General features: G+C 35.2%; 2 long non-coding RNA genes across 18 annotated transcripts in view; both read left to right on the plus strand.

The window, feature by feature from the left end:
- The first annotated feature begins 3,199 nt into the window (after nt 1-3,199).
- Nucleotides 3,200-10,012, plus strand: LOC129927740 (uncharacterized). 2 transcript variants are annotated; one of them, XR_008779364.1, is made up of 3 exons: nt 3,200-3,244; nt 9,400-9,557; nt 9,911-10,012. It is a non-coding gene; the product is annotated as an uncharacterized LOC129927740 (long non-coding RNA). The 2 variants fall into 2 exon arrangements; XR_008779363.1 differs by lacking the exon at nt 3,200-3,244 and adding an exon at nt 7,128-7,788.
- Nucleotides 10,013-11,593: 1,581 nt separating this feature from the next.
- Nucleotides 11,594-19,987, plus strand: part of LOC129927739 (uncharacterized) — a 29,081-nt gene continuing 20,687 nt past the window's right edge. For 10 of the 16 annotated variants that reach the window (XR_008779351.1, XR_008779352.1, XR_008779354.1 and 7 more), the window contains exons 1-6: nt 11,594-12,217; nt 12,380-12,521; nt 12,616-12,710; nt 12,935-13,122; nt 14,666-14,794; nt 15,918-16,093. This is a non-coding gene — a long non-coding RNA (uncharacterized LOC129927739). Of the gene's footprint in view, nt 12,218-12,379; nt 12,522-12,615; nt 12,711-12,934; nt 13,123-14,665; nt 14,795-15,917; nt 16,094-16,520; nt 17,381-19,987 lie in introns of those variants that run through there. The other 6 variants (XR_008779362.1, XR_008779359.1, XR_008779348.1 and 3 more) reach the window with 6 other exon arrangements.

Here is a 19,987-nt window from a genome sequence, read left to right on the forward strand (position 1 = left end):
ATATGTACAATGTTTAGTACCGGGTATATGTTTTGCTGCTTTCTCTGTGTTGGCTGTGGGTTTTATATACTCAAGTATGACGTAAAATTGTGTAAACTCTCTCGGCAGGTAGTATAGCCTGAGATTGTTACATAGTAGTTCAATATCGGTCGTGCACACTTTAGTTTTGATTGAGATATTGAGATATAAAATAATATAAGGTTGCGCAACAAGATCCACTTTATTTAGAATCTTATAATGGCAAACTAGGAAGATTGATTTATGTGTTAAGTTATTGACCTTGTTGATGTCCAAGGGCTGAGCCGAAGGCTCTTCGAGCTCTAAGTTTGAAAAAAAAACATGTTTGGACGCCAAACAGTAAAAAAAAAAAAAACCTGTGAGAACACAGTTCTGTTTGAGAGAGACCCGAGTCAATGCCTATGTAAAGCATTGCTGTTTCCAATGCCTTTGGCCCCCGACACATGCTTGGCTGCACATGGCCGAAGGCCGATGACACCGGGAGCCTCCGCCATTTTCCTTCGTTATACCAAGCTAACCGTGGGGGACTCGCCATTTATGTAAGGGTCCCTTTGAGGAACAGCGCATGGATGTGTGACAGGTTTGTGGGGACTTTTTTAAAACCCCGCCCGTTCAAGAGGTGGACTCTCGTCTACCCGTGGGCATCCCCACAGGAGTTATGTTTCGCCATTCATTTAGCCTAGCTACCCCCTCAAATAGCCGTTTCCACCCAGGTGCCACGATGAGGCAGAACAGCGTACCCGGGAAATTACCTAGATTTAGTCTAGAATCTAGACTTGAAAAAAGGTGTGGGGATACTTAGACTTAGGTCCTCCCGCGCCGTTCGGCGCATTGGGCGGCAAGCTGTCTCCATAATGATCTGTCACTGGCAATGTCTGAAGCCTCTTCCCATCTGGTGTCCACTGTTCTGAGGTCCTCCATGAAGGTGTGTCGCCAGGTAATACGAGTACGTCCCTGTTTGCGCTTTCCTCGTTTTGGCTTCCATGTTATCGCAACTCTTGGTGTGCGTAATTCATTTTGACGTAGAACATGTCCCGCAAACCTCATGCGACGCTCAGTCACAACCTCACTAAGTGTTCGACTCCCAGTTCGGCAAAGGATTTCCTTGTTTGAGATCCGGTCTGTGTAACTGACTCCCAAAATCCGTCTCAGCCATCTCTGTTGAGCCACATTTAGTCTTTTCTCAATTTTGACAGATGACTTCCACGTCTCACATGCATATGTAGCAGTTGGAATGACGATTGTGTTGAGAAGGTGTATTTTTGTCTCGAGTCCAATGGCTTGGCTAGTCCAAATAGGCTGCAGCCTTTGGAAAATGCTCCCTGCCTTTCCTATTCGGCACGCTACATCATGGTAAGCATCTCCATCATTTGTTATGATGCTGCCAAGGTACGTGAACTTGTCCAGCTCTTCAAGCTTTGACTCGCCAAGTCTGACGGGGACACCCTTTGCCTTATATCCCACTCGCATAATTTTAGTCTTATCCAAGTTTATGCGGAGGCCAATTTTGGGTGCCTCTCTGTCTAGGCTCTCCGTCATTTCTTGAATGCATTTATTTGTAGCCCCGAGTAGTGCAACATCATCAGCAAAGTCCAAGTCCGTCAATCGGAGTTGTTCATGCCATGGAATACCAAAGGCAGTCTGGTTCATTGCTCTCCTCATTATGTAGTCGATGGCTAGGAGGAAAAGGAAGGGAGATAAGATGCACCCCTGTCTCACACCTGTCTCGATTGTAAAAAACTCTGTTGTTCCCTCTTCTGTTTTAATGCAGCAACTAGACTGACTGTAAAGGTGTCGTAGGATCTGGACGAATTTTTCTGGTATACCGTATTCTCTAACTATTTTCCATAGTGATTCTCGGTGGACACTATCAAACGCTTTTTTGAAGTCCACGAAACTGATCGTTAGCCGTTGTTGGTACTCAAAACTTTGTTCTATGATATTTCGTAAAACGAAAATCTGCTCTGTACATGATCTGCCTCTTCGGAAACCTGCTTGTTCTTCTCTGAGCCTTTCATCTACAGACTGTTGAAGCCGTCTCAACAAAACAGTGCTGAAAACTTTGCCTGGGACAGAGAGGAGAGTAATGCCCCTCCAGTTGTTACAGTCTGCCAAGTTGCCCTTTTTTGGAAGCTTTACAATCACTCCCTTTTGCCAGTCCTCTGGGACTTTTGAAGTTCGCCAACAGAGATTTAAGAGATCAGTCATTCTGTTAACAATGCACTGTCCCCCATATTTTAGCATTTCTGCTGATATCATGTCTAGTCCTGGTGCTTTGTTATTCTTTAGCACTGCAATGGCCATGGTAACCTCCTCAGCAGTTATTGGGTCTGTCTTGACCTTGAGATCATTGTCTGGAGAGGGGTCCTTGAATATGTAAGTTATGTCTGGCGACAGTTGGTTAAGGGTCTCTTTAAAGTGCTCTACCCATCTTGCATCCTGTTCTTCTTTCGTTAACAAAGTTTTGCCTTGCTTGTCTTTTATTGGTGCCCCATGTCCACTCTTTGCTCCAGTGAGATCTCGGACAATACGATGGAGGGTTTTTGTGTCATTTCTGCTTGCAGCTGCTTGTGCCTCTTGTCCCTTCTGCTCAATCCAGTCCCGTTTATCTTGCCGACAGCTTCTCTTTACTTTCAGATCTGCTTCCCTATAGGCTTCTTCCGCTAGGCTGCGATCCCGTGTTTCATTTTTCTGATCTCGTCTACGTTTGGCCTCTTTCCTCTCATCTATCATAGATAGACATTGATAGATGTGTGGGGATATTATAGATCTAATTGTTATAACAATAAGCTACATATTAGAAATTTAGTTTTCGTTTTTTCAACACCGGCAAATATAGATCTATTTAAAATATGAAATTTTTACAATTTATTGTAGTAGCGGTATCGTAATATTATTGGGTTGGAAAGATTCCATGTCTCTTTCAAAGCAACACCAAGTATGCAACGACATCTCCAACCATTAATAACCTTGACCTTGTGCTAGTACACGTAGGGAAAAGAATTAGGCCACCAGACGTCTGCACATCCACGCAGACAACTCTTGCTACCTGTCATGTCTGAGTGTCAAGTTTTAGTCTCGCCGCTAGGGGTGGGGGAGTTAGAATATCCAATCAGAGACAACATAACAAGTTTATAATAAATGTCTTTAAAAACATAAATTAAAAAAAAAATCGGCTCATAATTTATGGCTCTGTACCAATCAATGATTGTAAATAGCCTACTAGGTAATGTACCAATCAATAATTCGTATCTTTCTTATCTTATCTAATACAGACGTTGCTTCAAAAAAGAGGATGATTACACAATTGTAGGTAATCAGTAGTGTAGCAATGAATCAGTGTTGGTAATTAACAATATTCCAGTCAGTGATTGTAGGTAAAAGATTATTTGATTTGGAATAGTTTATTTTGATTTGATTTGGAATAGTTTATTTTGGGAAAGGGGGCGATATGGTATGACCATTTAAGCCATTACTTTTCTTTTGACGGTACGCACCGCTACGGCGTACCGGCACCTTTTTCAATGTGGGCAAAAAATTGCTTTTCTTGTATTTTAACGTTTATTATTAATTTATAAATAGTTAAAAGTAAGGCAATCCATCACTGAGTGCCGGCATCTATTTTCTTTTTACAAAAATAAAAAGCACTGGGTAAGACCATTAACTTATTGGCATGAGTCGCCGTGGTCAGTATTAAATCACGATGTTTTGCACTGAGCCAACTTCTGCACTGATCGCGAAGGACCCGCTCGGGAAAGACAGCCTTATGAACTCTCCGTGACCTATCTCAAGCATAGAAGATTACTTCATAGACGGTTGTGATGGTAGACTGGCAGACGTCTGTAGCGCGGGAAGACCTGTAACACTAAGACGGAACTGTTCGATGGGTCAACCGAACTGGACACTTCGTAACAGTATAAATGTCAGTTGGTCGACACAGGTGAACGTGGGTTGGTGCACTATGAGCTACAACCCCAGCTCCATTTTGTTTTATCCGCTCTAAAAACTCCAAGGGGGGGGGGGGATAAGTACCTGTGTGGTGAAGCACTTGGCTTCCTATGGTTCTCAGCTAGAATTTCTGAAGACTGTTATTTTTAATTTCGTGATAATTATGACGCCTGTGTCTACACAACTCTAATGGGTACCTGGCATTAATGGGGCGGGGTAAAGGAGGTTGGTCGTTGTGCTGGCCACATGGCACTATCGTTAAGCGTTGGCTTTTTAAACAGACAGGGCCGGATTAAAATGCGTCCAGGCCCCGGGGCAGGATTTTGTCCCATACACTTTTTCGAAAAGCTTTAAAAAGACTTATATGATTATTATGAATAACAATACCGGTACTTAAATCCGGAGCTACATTTACATATTATTATTATTATTTTTATTATTAAAGACTCATGAGCATGCAACAAGCGGGCACTTGTTAATCACGACAATGTTGCCAACCGACGTAAGATTGTGGTGGCTAAAATACAAATAGAATGTTTATAGAGGCTGTAGCCCGGCATGATCTCACTTAAATCCGGCCCTAAAAACAATGGCCTTTACATCATCTGACCTACAAATGGTGAGGTCTGAAAGGATACTTTTTATAATACCGGTACTAAAAACAAGGGAGAGAAAGCATGTTTGCTTTCATTGAGTAGTTCCACAAATTCAGTTTAAAAAAAGGTCTAATTATGCTTTCTAACGATTTTCTACATGTTTTACTTTTGTTCATTTCCCCATTATTATAACATGTAGTTGATACAAGTTTAGACCTGACCCTGAATTCTGAGATCCAGCTAGGCGCCCACAATCTCGGGGACTTTAAACCAGTCGTGCTGACCGACCTCCGTCTCTAGGTGTAGGTGTAGGTGTTGACTCGCACCCTCTTTTTTTTTCCCCACACACACAAATGAAGAGATGGGGCGAGAATGGATAAGAAGGCCTATTGCAACAGTGGGCATCTGTTCATTAACAGCACATCAATCTCTGGTCAGGTGTGTTGTGGGGTCACGGAGGTCACGGTTGTGGCAGCGAGCAGTGAGAAAAGGTTACATCATACGAGATCACCAGCTGCTTGCTTCATTTATTTGCCTTTGATTGTGTGACTAAAGATGAATGCCCCATTTAACGTGGCAAAGCAGACCCAGTTGCGACCTGCATATTTTGCCACAACTTATGCTTAAAAAGCAGGTTCTCTGAGGTCTACGTTCTTTTTTTTTTCGTCGACTGCGCCTGTCTTATCTGATGAATTACAGACGTTACTTCAAAGGAAAATTACGGCCTTTGAGAATCCAGTTATCTAGTTAATTAGTGATTTAGTATTTTCCAAGTCATTGCTTTTCCTGGCTGATTCAGACAAGCCATTCCATGCTCTAATAGCACCATTGAAGAAGGAGCACTTGTACACATTTGTCCTAGCACGTGGAACAAGTAATGTGCTTGTCTTTCTGCTGTCTTTCTGAGTATTTTATTTTGTTTTCAGAAAACTTTCAGACAAGATAATTTTTATTGATCCAATCAAATGGAAATTGTTTGTCTAGAACTGTCTTTGTCTTTGACCACCTCAAGTAACTACTGTAACAATAACAATATAGATGCAAATGCGAACACCATTCACACACGGAACACATACACCCTAACAACCAGCGCTTTAGAAGTTAGACTTCTATAGACATCACAGCCAGCGTTTTATAAATTAGACTTCTATTGACTTCACAACCAGCGTTTTAAAAGTTAGACTTGTATGGACTTCTCGATGGAGACAGATGACCTTTCGTGTTTGTAAATTATGGTACAGCTAGTGTTATGTAGTATTGCTACTTTACTTTTTAACCTTCTGAGTGATTTTGATCATTGTGCTACTCTAATCAAATGTATTCTTTTCTGGCAGTTGTTTTTCTCTGTCACCTCGATCAAAATCCCGCCTCATTTGATCTTTATAGCGCATGGGGGAGGAGGGTCTCTGTTACGCCATCCTTCATTACGCTTGGTTTAAAGATCGCATTTGGCATGCAATCATTCCAATACACAATACTCATATATAATAGAATAATTATGGGATTAATTTCCAATTGAATGACAAATACGTGAGGTAGATTTAGCAAATTTTATAACTAAGTGCTTAAAAAAATTAATTCCATTAGGAAAATAAGAGTTTAGATCTCAACAGTAGAAAGGTGGAAGAAATTGGTGTTAATATAAAGGCCTATAGGTCTGTGATTTGTCTCAATTTTGAAAGAAAAAAATATATCACGAGATTTTTTATTAGGAATCACTAAGTGCGCAAACAATTCCCGAAATTCGCAAAGTAGGCCTACTTGAATTTTATCTAGTGATCTTTATCTTCGCACATTTTAAGAATTTTTAATTGAAGTAGAGCGAGAGAGAGAGTGTGTGTGTATCTATGATGCAGATATTCTGCCCTATGACAAAGTTCGTTTGTTATAGACAGAAACATTTTAAGCTTCAATTTTTACCGATTAAAAAAAAATCATCTTATTATTCACTATTCACTGTGCAGAGATAACGAACGATCTGTAGATGACAGCTCTTTTATTTTTATTACGAACATGTAATGCTAATTTTAAAAAGATCAACAACGTCATAAACATAGTCAATATTTGATGGAATGGTTATTAATTATTTACGATGGGGGATTATTTACGAGGATGGTAGTGCGGTATGCGCGCTGGACTGTCGTTCGCGATGGTCCCGGGTTCAAACCCAGCTCGCTCCCCTCTCCCGTCGTCCTGAGGACGGTTTGGACTAGGAAGTAAATTATCTTCAACTCTGAATGAACATCCGAAACATGTAAAACATTTTACAAACAAACATAATAATTTAGTGAAAAAAAAGGACCTGTTATTACGCAATCCTTTGTGTAATCTAACCATCGAATTTGTCGGCACATCTGGGAAGCGTGGTCGAGAGACTAAGAACGCTTGAACTTAACTTTGCTTGGCTACCTATAAAAGGGGCTCGAGGTTCGACACCCGACTCGAGCAGTTAACAAACAAAAAATGTAGGCTCAAGGCCATTACAAACATTAACAGGAGAGCTAAAATGACACAAACTAATCTAAATAAAAAGTTTCAAACAGATATGTCTTATTAATGTTCTTCTTGAATTTAGTGTAGCATGTCTGTCTGAGATCAATGGGGAGTGAGTTCCAAACCTTTGGTCCGTGCACAGAAATTGCCCGCAGACCGTAGCTTGTGAGGAAGTTATAGTTCTAACATGTGTTGCCTATAGGTAAATCCGGCCCTGGTATAATACTAAGTTTAATTTGATGTAGGCCCCCCAACCTAAGACAAAGGTAACGGTAGTCGCGAGATTGTACTTTAAATCCTAATTATTTCAAATAAAAGTGTCTCCAGGGCTACTAACTCTGATCAAACTTCAATTTTGTATTGTTTATATTGCTCTCTTTTGGATGACGAGTTTGCCGACCACTGGTTAGTATATTGTGTGTATGTGTATTGAGGGGTCACGGGTCAGAGTAATTTAAGCGATCTATTGTGTCATAGCAACTAAACGTCGAAGTGTGGGTCTATCTAGTTCCGGATGTAAATAATGCACATGTCTCGGATAAACTGGCCAATCCCAATCTATTAGACCTAATCTCGGTCAAGTTTTGACACAGAAGCCTATTGGTCACGTGCGGTCGAAGTGAATAGAGCTCAGTGTGTTGCCAGCATTCAAATGAAATGGGACGCTCCTTTGAGGCTAATCCTATCTATTGCCTATCTCGTTATGTCCCTTGTATCTTATCTTCGGTTCCAGGTTTGTTTGTCTTCTAGATCTAATTTAAATTTAGTAATGCCATCTTATTATCTAGTCAATATTTACTTGCTTTGGCAACTAACTCTTAATCAACTTTATGAATGGTAATTCTGTCAAAGATTTTATAACATGATTAATTTATGTCTAGATTCTAGAGATGTATAGGCTATAGACTTTAATATAGATTATAGATATAGACTATTCACTCTTATAGGGAATATTGGTCTTTTAGATAAAGTAAATTTGCTTACGTCACGATAACCGGCTCATCTGTATCTAGATCTAGAGACTCTTAGAATCTAGGAAGTCTAGATAGATCTAGATCTAATCTAGATTGACATTCTAGTGGTCTATAAGCCTAGATCTACATATTTATTACTATATATTTCTAGGCTAAAGATCTCTATATATAGTATATTATATATATATATATATATATATATATATATATATATATATATAATCTGAGCATGCTATAGGCATGAAAGTAGCGCTATATAAAAGCTATAATATATATATGGAGGCACGGAGGCTGAGCAGTAAAGCGCTTGGCTTCTGAACCTGGGGTCCCGGGTTCAAATCCCGGTGAAGGCTGGGATTTTTCTATCAGGATCCTTGGGCGCCTCTGAGTCCACCCAGCTCTAATGGGTACCTGACATTAGTTGGGGAAAAGTAAAGGCAGTTGTTCGTTGTGCTGGCCACATGACACCCTCGTTAACCGTAGGCCACAGAATCAGATGACCTTTACATCATCTGCCCTATAGACCACAAGGTCTGAAAGGGGAACTTTACTTTAATATGTAAAGTAGAGAGAGAGAGAGAATTCTAGATCTAGTAAACATCTAACTACTGTTGTGTTATTGTTACCTGTATCAAATGTATCCTAGGCCTGGTCTTACTTTGTACTTATCATATTTGCGAAAAGAAAATGCTGCCTTAATAACATAACTAGTTACTTAGTTTAAATTTTAGGTCTTAAGTTGTTCATTTGTGTCAAAATATGCATTGACAACTTGGTCTGCATAGCCATGTGAAAAACTGCAGGCCTACTCATCCATAATCTTTGTATTAAAGATGGTGTCACTCATCCATAATCTTTGTATTAAAGATGGTGTCACTCATCCATAATCTTTGTATTAAAGATGGTGTCACTCATCCATAATCTTTGTATTAAAGATGGTTTCACTCATCCATAATCTTTGTATTAAAGACTGTTTGCTTATCCATAACCTTCACAGTCCTTTGTATTAAAGATGGTGCCTTATTATTCTAGAAATATAACTTAGATCTAGTGGGAAGCGTGGTCGAGAGGCTAAGTGCTCTTGAACTTGGCTTGTCTTGGCTACCTAGAAGGGGGCTCGAGGTTCGACACCCGACTCGGGCAGAGTTGCGTTTACTGAGCGCCTAAAGGCAGCACGGAAAACCAATTCCTGGATACCCCCTCCCCCCCACTGGTCCACAAATAAGATTGGACCAAAGCGCTCTGAGCATGCTATAGGCATGAAAGTAGCGCTATATAAAAGCTATAATAATAGTGTTTAAAAAATTTAGCAACCAATTATATTTTAAACAGGAGTGTTGTAATAAATAGTTTTTAACTTTTTTTTTCAGATCAAAACACAGATCTCTTCTTTGTAATATAAAAAGGGAACATCATACAGATTGCCAGAAATTATTACCTCTGAGAAGCAGACAGTAAATAAAAAGGCTAAAAAAATTGGTGTATCAAGGACGCTGGCATTCTTTAAGGCAAGAAGTCATTGACAAAGGTAGAATTTAACAATTTTGAATTTAATGTCATCGTGTCATAAAATTTTCTTAATAAGCAAGGGCAAGCTATTAAACCACTGATTTAGCAAAGCAAATATCTGTAAGTTTCATTCTTTTTTTTTTTTTGTGTTGCTTTATCTTTTGTGTTATTGCATGCAAATTGAGCATGTTTTTAATTGAAATTATTTAATTATGTTAATTAATAACTCATTTAGCTTCATATAGTTTTTATAGATCTATTTTTAATAGTTAAGTTGAAATTTTATCTTCAAAAAAACTTCCAACAACTCTGATTTCATAGTCCAATGTTTTATATATTCATTATCATAATTAAATTTTGGAACATTTTCAGATCAATGTCTAGTTAACAGATGATTAGAACCATCACTTGTGAGGAACTGCAGAAGTTAAAACATGTGTAAAGTGTTATGCTACAAAGTGTTATTTAAGGCAAGTAATCCATTCATTGTGATTTAGGCATTTTTCATTTAATTTCATTCTTACATTTGAAGTATGCTAATTAGGAACAGGAAAGCTGTGGAACTACTGATCTAGCAAGTTTTTTTTTGTTTTTTTTAATGTTTCAGTTATATTCTGTTGTTGTTTTTTTTTTGCATGCAATTTGAGAATATTTTTTCAATGTTTATATAACATTTAAAGAATAATTTTCGGATTTTATAGAACATTTTGTAATTAAAAATATATGCATAACAATGGTTGAATTTCATAATGCTTGATGTGCATCTCGAAATAATGAATTCAAACTTTTTTTTTTGTTAGCAGCCAAAGTTTCAACACAAGCTTGATATCACATTAAAAATGTTCAGATCGAGATATTAAGGTGTACAGCCTTGTGAGCGAAGTGAAGGACAGTTGACAGATTGTGTGTGGTGCCCCAGCAGTTCAACAAAGGAACAGGTGAGGGTGTTGTGATGGAAAGTAGTGAAGATAAGATGATCAAGTTTTTTTTTCCAAAGACATTGTTTCAAATGCTATAATTTATGTAATTTAGACTTAAGTTTCTTTTGATGCTTGCTTAATAAAGAATAGGCAGGCAATTGGTATATATAGATATTGAGCAGCACAGTAAGTAATAGTATAGTTTTTTTGACTTTGTACTGCATGCTAATTAAACTTGTTTTTAATATTAACATAACACTTTGTATATTTTTCTGTTATCTTAGTTTTTGGAAACTAGTTTTAAATATATGCATATTAGAAAAGCCTGATTATGATTGATGTATTATTTATGAGATAGGTAAACTCATGTTTAGCCTTACTAATTTGGTAATAAAGTCAATATCTTCAAAATAAACTCTTTCTCTTTGCAGTCATAACATCCATATTCTCATATTTTATAACATTTTCAGTTCCAAATGCAGTTTACAGCCAAGTGATCTAGAAATGGGATCTAGATTATGAGAACTATGACTAAGAGACATCTGAGAAATAAAAAGCACCTATAATCAGAATTGTAGCAAGCTTGTACCATATTTCTCTTTTTAAGGCAAGTGGTTCTTTCCAATGTTACATTTAACTACTTTAATTTAATTCATTTCTTTTCATGTATGTTAAATAAGAACCAGTTTCTTACTACAGACCTATCAAAGCAAGTATATTTTTTTTCTATGTATTTGTATATTTTAATTGCATTTTTCTTTTTTTTTTTTTTTTTTTTATTGCATGCTAATTGAAAATGTTTATATATTTTCCTAACAATTTAAGAATATTTGTTTTCTGTTATCTCTTAGCCTTATGGTAATTAGTTTCAAATGTATACATAACAACTTTAATAAATTTTCTTCACTTTAACATTTAAAGAGCTAGATCCAATTGGGGATTATCTCATTATGAAGCTTAGTCAAAATCCCAGTATCTTCACTAAGACTTTTGAATAGCAATTTTTTATTAGATGCCATTTATTTGTTTAAATGCTCAGCTACTTGATATCTAGTTGAATTCAAATGATAATAATTGCATCTTAATGTGTAATTATACAATTATTTATTTACCTTGTAGTTGTTTTTTTAATCAGTTCAAGATGTTGAGTATTGATTACTAATCAACTACTAGCCTGGAAGATAAAAGCCAAAGCTGTAAACAGACAGGTCAGGTAAATATATGAATGAAGAAATTGAAACTAGAAGTAAACATCATGGGAAGTCTAATTATAGGGCAAGTATTTTTCCTTCATATCTTATTTAACATAGTCAAACCATGCAATACTTATAGGCTTAACTATTGTTTTCATAGAAACAATGTTATTTTAAATATCATGAGATAGTGTATTTAAGAGATATTGTAGTTCAAGTTTCCATATTTAATCAGCTTAACAAGTGCACATTCTCTGCTGCCAACAGTACCAATTTGTCATCCAAGCAACAAATATTCCTTGGTAATCTGCTATCAGATGACAGTTATCTCTTTGGCATTTTTATGAATTAAAGCTTTCAAAGCCAAAGTAAGACTTAATTTTTTCTTTTCTTTAACTGCTAATTCTAAAATAATTTATCATTGCATGTTAAAAATAACTTGTTATACATTTTTCTGTGTTTTTGGTCAAGCTTCAGATTTGCTTAGCATATTCCTGTACTACATATCAACAAATGTTTGATGGTTTGTCTGGTTCATCTCTTAACACTATGAAGATGGCTACACTGTGAGTACAAAGTTTTAATTTCATTCAAATCACATTTTACAAAAAAAGATAATGGAAATTAAATTAATTTACTATTATTATATAACAATGTTATTTTAATATCATGAGATAGTGTATTTTAAGAGAGATTCTAATTCAGTATATGATGTTTCCATATTTCAGAATCTTAACAAGCAAACATTCTGTTGCCAACAGTACCAATTTGTCATCCTATCCAAGCAACTACTATTCCTTGGTAATCTGCTATCAGATGATTACAGTTTTCTCTTTGGCATTTGTATGAATTAAAGCATTCAAAGCCAAAGTAAGACATTTTTTTTCTTCAACAGTTAATTCTGAAACAATTTATTCAAATTTTTTAAACATTATTCTGAACTATTTTCTGTGTTTTGGTCAAGCCTTAGATTTGGTTAGCATAACCCTGAACTGCATATCAACAAATGTCTAATGGTCTGTCTGGTTCATTTCTCAAGACTATGAAGATGGCTACACAGTGAGTACAAAGTTTTATTTTCATTCACCAAACAAATTTTACAAAAGAAGAAAATATTAAAAGCTATAGGTATTTATTTTGTTAGATAACTATCTTTGTTATTTGATGCATTACTTAGCCTTGGACCATGCATCATCATAACTAATATAATATTAAAAGGCATTTATTAATTTACCACATTTAGGTCAATCAAATAAGATTATGTAATCACAAACTGTTTTCAGGGTATCAGCTATCAGCAGTGCACCCCTATGATACACAAGTCTTCATTGCCAAGTCACTCTGCCAAACAGTGTGTACACCTTTCTTGCATTGGTAGTGACCCACTTTACTGTCATGAGTCTGGATATGTCAGGCCAAGGAGATCAAGTTTGTGTCCAAGGTTACTTAGTTAATTCTCTAAGAACAATAGGTGAGTTGAATTCTAGTGTACCAGTCAAATATCTTAAAGCAAAGTAAAAAAAAATAATAATTTTAAAAGCATATAAAAATCTGTTATAAAAACATAAAATGTTAGTTTTAGAGTACTAGTTTTAGAGTACTCGTTTCAGACCAAGTGATCATGGGTCAGATAGTGTCAAGCTCAACTGTTTCTATGGCCATTGGTTAACCATGGGTTGTTTGGCCAGCAAATTTTCAAACATTGCTCTAGTTTTAGGTTTATAAGCTACATGTTTTCTTCTAAAGTTAACAAATTAGGACCAAAATGTGAACTTTTAATAAGGTGGTGTAGTTGCAACCACACAAGAGCTGCTTCACATTTACTGTTTGAATGGTGCATACATTTTTATAATAACTTACCTTCTGATTTGATATTTTATTAATATATATATATATATATTATATAAAGCAGAATGTTTGGCGTATGTATGTATGTATGTTCCAGTATAGAAATAAAAACTTGATAAAACTTGGCAGAAATGTTCCTTGGGTACCAACTTAGACCGTAGTGTATGTATTGTGGCCCTAAAACAAACTTAAGACCATCAAAAAAAAAAAAAAAGACCAGCTCTATTACAGCTATAGTATTTTATGGATCTAGGCGATGTTTACAATGTTGACATGAGAAAAGATCGAAAGGATTTAGATCTAGATCTAATTTTTAGAACTAAACTTTGCACTTATTTTTTTTTTTTTGACACATGAAAATACAAAATATAGTTTATTTATTTCATTATTTAATAAAATTAACCTTCAAATTTGTGTTACAAAATCATTTTTACATTAGTTCGTTATAGTCTATGCCTAGGTCTAAAACTCTTATTGAACTCTAAGATGATAAAACTTTTTTTTGCAAAGATAGTTTTATGCTTTAACACATGAACATACTAATTATAGTCCATTCATTTCATATTTTAATCAAAGTAACATTTAAATTTTTTTAATACATTCGTTTGCTGTTCGCTAAAGCTGCGTAGCCGTGTTGAGATAGGCCTATATTCATTCATGAAAAAAGTTCACGCATGCGCAGCACAGAATGAACTCTATAAAAGCCAATTTTTAACTCTAGATTAGTCTAGATCTAGATCTTTGTCTACCTCAAGATCTACTTTATACTTTAACACATGAACATACAAAATTAAGTCTATTCATTTCAAATTTTAATCAAATATATGTAGGCCTACAAGCAAATGTTTTAATTTGAAAAAATGGATTTAAGTAGATTAGCTATTTTGATTTGATGGCTTCATTCATACTATTTTTACATTTACACATTCGCTTTATTTATTACATTATTATTTCGTTTAAATGTTTTAAAAACACTATATCGACAGTAATAAGCAAATAAAGACCCGCGGGTCGCTGGTAAAATATATCTAGTATATATATATATATATTAATACACTTGGGCAAGGGCTGTTACTGTTTCCTTTTTTTTTTTTTTTTTTTAAGATTGACATTTTTCTTTCAATTTGTAAATTTGCTTCAACATTCAAGTTTTTTTTTTTTTAAAGACAGACTCTACATGCTACTGATCTGGAGGTTAGTGGCTCAATCATTGTGCACTGATTCTTCACTGATGCCTTGATTCTCCACTGTCAACTTTATTGTCATAAAGTTTATCTAGTGATCTACATATCAAGGTAATAAATATTTGTTTACACTATAACCCAAGAGCTTTTGCTTTAAGATGCATTGTTTTTACAATAGGAGCCTAATTCTGATGTATTTTTTTAGGACCCTAGCAATAGTTTCTTAAACTTTCAGACAATAAGAGCTAGTTTAGAACCAAAACACAAAACTTAAGCCAGATCTGTATAGTCTTTTGTTTTCTAAAAATATTTTAAATAAAAGTCTAGATAGGGTAGCTTATAAGGCCTACTTGTGAAATTAGATATTTTTTAAATGTGTACTTATACTTTTGATATTTGAAGTATTTTAAAACTAGCTATATTTTTCTATTTATGTAATTTATTTATTTTGTTTGTATTATTTACTTATTTATTTATTTATTTAATTATTATTTTTAAAAAAAATTAGTTATCTCCTTTTGTTTAATTGGATAGCATTTCAAAACCTAAAAGATGGAGCTGTTGGGTTAAAAACACAAATTAATGAACTCACATTAGACTGCATTACTTCCTAAAAATTTAAAATAAGCAATTTGCTTCATTCTTCGTGGCACATTTATGTATATAGCCAAATGAAAAGTTGAATGTGATTTTCTTATTTAAAAAAATGTTCCCCTTTCAGACCTTGCGATCTATAGGAAGGATGATGTAAAGGTCATGTTTTGTGGCCCACAGTTAACCAGGGTGTCATGTGGCCAGCTCAACAACCAACCGCCTTAACTTTCCCCAACTAATGTCAGGTACCCATTAGAGTTGGGTAGAATCTTGACGTACCCAAAGGTCCCAAAATTTAAAATATCAGGATTCAAACCTGGGACATCAACTTTATAAGCTAAGTGTGTTACCGCTCAGCCACTATACCTCCTATCAAAGAGAGATACATAAAAAAATTGACATTAAAATACCATGAAGTCTCATAAACCTTTTCTATTTTTCCATCACACAGTGAGATAGTATGACTATTATTTGAAAACAAAATGACCATCACTAAAAAACATTCTTTTTAAACATTAGGTCTGAGACAGGAAAAGCTCTTCTTGAATGAAAAGAAATTTTATCAATATTGCATTTAAAGGTTATGCATTTAAATGTGATGTATTTGTTAAACAGTGCATTTTTCTTATCTCACTTATAGACTAAATGGTCAATTAAACATGAGGTCAAGGAAAAAGGATGAACATTTCAAGGCTACTGAAGGAACATTAAACGTCTCTCTCACTGTGAAAAGATTCTACCGATCTACAAATGATCAACATGTTTTATCTTAAGTTCGTCTGCCATTTCTTCAAATGGAGCCATATTAAGAATAAGGTAAGAAATATTCTTATACTTCAGAGCATTTATTTTTTTGTAAAGTGATGATCCTGCATTAGTTGTATGTTGTTTGTGTATGTTACTTTAAATATCCTGCATTAGTTTTATGTTGTATGTGCATGATAATTTAAATATCCTGCATTAGTTGTATGTTGTATGTGCATGATACTTTAAATATCCTGCATTAGTTGTATATGTATGCATGGTTCCTGTATTTGTTTTGTATATTATGATGTCAGTAATTACTTCACAAACACTTCACACACAACTTGTAAGTTCACCTGTCTAGTTAAAGAAATCTGTATTGTATTTGTTTTAGTAGTGTCTAGTTATGAAAGTAAACTGAATTTTCATTTGTTAAACTTAGTGATATACCATTTTAATTTCAGTTAAAATATGTGGATGTTCCTATTAAATTTTTCAGAAAAACTGCATTGCTCTGAAATAATTCCAACTGTATAAATGTAAATATATTTCAACAAATAATGGAATTGGATTCTTTGTCATTTGGATTAATTCAATAGTAATGTATTCTAAATATGGAATTCAAACACAAAAATGAAAAGTTGTGAATCACCATCAACTTTCACTTTGCCACTTGGAGATTGGGATGATTCAAGTTACTGGAGATTGGGATGATTAAAGTTACTATTGTAGCAACTATGTGTTAATGTGCATGGTCTTAACACCCCAGTACTTAATTGGACAAAAAAAAAGGATCTCCAATTCACAGTGATATGTACTATTGCATAAACAAGTTGACTTGACTTCATGTAGATCTTTAACTAAATAAACTGTTTCAATTCTTCAGTGTGTGATAGTGTGAAAAAAAACATTTATGGTTTCTTGTGATTATGTGCAATATAATGACATATTAAGTTGACTTGAATACTCTTAAAATGTTTCATTTCTAAGGTGTGGAAAAATGTGCATTATATTTTCATGTTGGGAGTTAATGTGAAAACAAAAATCTACTATTCCATGTGATACAATTGCATGCAAAAAATCCTAACCCTAACCCATTCAATGAACAATCAGTATGAACGTTTCCACCAAAGGAAATGTTGCCGCTCATGATGCATCTATTTATTTGGCTCCAGATATTCAACTGATGCACATTCGCAAAACAAATGTAAAAAAAAAAAGATTTAATCCATTACATGTATATAATTGTGCAGGAACATTTGGGATTGTCATTTGTATCACACTCATCTCTCATTCATTGAGACTCTACACTTAATCTGGTGATCTAGATGTATTTGCAATTCACAGTGAAATCATTCTTTGAGTGCTTAAAAAAGAAATTCATACGGATGTATAACTGTGTTAGACGTCTTCATTTATATTCCAATTGAACGTTTGTAACAATAAATATAACAAAAAATGTGTGATAATTAGCAGGTCTTTGACCTCTGCACTTAATGTGGTGATCAAAATGTGTTTGCAATTCCCAGTGAAATCATTCTTTGAGTGCTTAAAAAAGAAATTCATACGGATGTATAACTGTGTTAGACGTCTTCATTTATATTCAGATTGAACGTTTGTAAAAATCAATAATTAAGTCACACTCAAGGAACATATGAACGTGTCCATCAAAGGAAATATCGCCGCTCGTGATGCAGCGCACACTAATCAACATTTGCACTTGCAGACCAACTAAATAGTTGCGGAGAAAACACATTTAATTGATGACATTACTATGTTTAGCTTAGGACTTTTCAAAAGCGAAGACTGGACTCTTTAGCCATCTTCGTGTTTATAGGAATGATTAATGGAGGACTTTTAAAAGCGAAGACTGGACTCCTTAGCCATCTTCGTGTTCATAGGAATGATTAATGGAGGAATTTTAAAAGCGAAGACTGGACTCCTTAGCCATCTTTGTGTTCATAGGAATGATTAATGGAGGAATTTTAAAAGTGAAGACTGGGCTCTTTAGCCATCTTCATGTTTAAAGGATGTAGTTGAGGATTTTTTTTCAAAGAAGATCGGTCTCCATGACCATCTTCGTACTTATAGGAAAGGATATTGTATTCATTTTTGAAAAATTGAGGATTTTTAGCTGAGGACTAGATGTAGTAATATTGTCATCAATTGAATTGTTGATCCAAGACGAAATTGTTGGTTATGTCTGTGCATTTGTAGACAACCCAACAGTGCACATCCTTTTTCTTGTTTTGCATTTTTTTCACGTGCTACAGTGCCTTGGACAAAGCATCATCATAACTTGGAATGTTAAAAGGCATTCAAAAAAACAACAAAGAAGAATGAGTTTGTAAAATAACCGGTTATTTCGGCTCAGTTGAATAATAGTTGGGACATAATTAGTTGAGTGCAAGCTTTGACGCTGATTCAACTCACTCGACATTAGTTGAGTGCGAAGTTTGTGAGGCTGATTCAGCCCTCAAACCGGATGCTTGTAGACCACCTTCAATAGCTTGAACACGACGTCATCAAAAATATTGTTACAGTCAGTTCATCAAAATGAAGCTGTAGGTCAACAAGCTCAAAACAGGAGTCAGTGAAAAAAGCAAGCCTGAAACTTTTTATTGGGCTCCAACTATTCAACTGATGCACGTTTGCAAAACAAGAGTTAAAAAAAAAAGGATGAAAATATAAGCCATCAGATATATGATGATTGTGCAGGAACAGTTGGGATTGTCGTTTGTATCACGCTCATCTCTACCCTATCCATTGAGACACTGTGAAGTGATGTAACCAGTGAGGTTTTGTAACAACTTTATTGAATTGTAATGAGGATATCTACAAACATTTGTGTACAAATGTGTGCTAATTAGCAGGTCTTTGACCTCTGCACTTAATGTGGTGATCAAAATGTGTTTGCAATTCCCAGTGAAATCATTCGAGTGCTTAGAAAAGGAAATTCATACGGATGTATAACTGTGTTAGACGTCTTCATTTATATTCTGATTGAACGTTTGTAAAAATCAAAAATTAAGTCACACTCAAGGAACATATGAACGTGTCCATCAAAGGAAATATCGCCGCTCGTGATGCAGCGCACACTAATCAACATTTGCACTTGCAGACCAACTAAATAGTTGCGGAGAAAACACATTTAATTGATGACATTACTATGTTTAGCTTAGGACTTTTCAAAAGCGAAGACTGGACTCTTTAGCCATCTTCGTGTTTATAGGAATGATTAATGGAGGACTTTTAAAAGCGAAGACTGGACTCCTTAGCCATCTTCATGTTCATAGGAATGATTAATGGAGGAATTTTAAAAGCGAAGACTGGACTCCTTAGCCATCTTTGTGTTCATAGGAATGATTAATGGAGGAATTTTAAAAGTGAAGACTGGGCTCTTTAGCCATCTTCATGTTTAAAGGATGTAGTTGAGGATTTTTTTTCAAAGAAGATCGGTCTCCATGACCATCTTCGTACTTATAGGAAAGGAAATTGTATTCATTTTTGAAAAATTGAGGATTTTTAGCTGAGGACTAGATGTAGTAATATTGTCATCAATTGAATTGTTGATCCAAGACGAAATTGTTGGTTATGTCTGTGCATTTGTAGACAACCCAACAGTGCACATCCTTTTTCTTGTTTTGCATTTTTTCATGTGCTACAATGCCTTGGACAAAGCATCATCATAACTTGGAATGTTAAAAGGCATTCAAAAAAACAACAAAGAAGAATGAGTTTGTAAAATAACCGGTTATTTCGGCTCAGTTGAATAATAGTTGGGACATAATTAGTTGAGTGCAAGCTTTGACGCTGATTCAACTCACTCGACATTAGTTGAGTGCGAAGTTTGTGAGGCTGATTCAGCCCTCAAACCGGATGCTTGTAGACCACCTTCAATAGCTTGAACACGACGTCATCAAAAATATTGTTACAGTCAGTTCATCAAAATGAAGCTGTAGGTCA

Source organism: Biomphalaria glabrata, chromosome 8, assembly GCF_947242115.1.
Source record: "Biomphalaria glabrata chromosome 8, xgBioGlab47.1, whole genome shotgun sequence".
Taxonomy (NCBI): domain Eukaryota; kingdom Metazoa; phylum Mollusca; class Gastropoda; family Planorbidae; genus Biomphalaria; species Biomphalaria glabrata.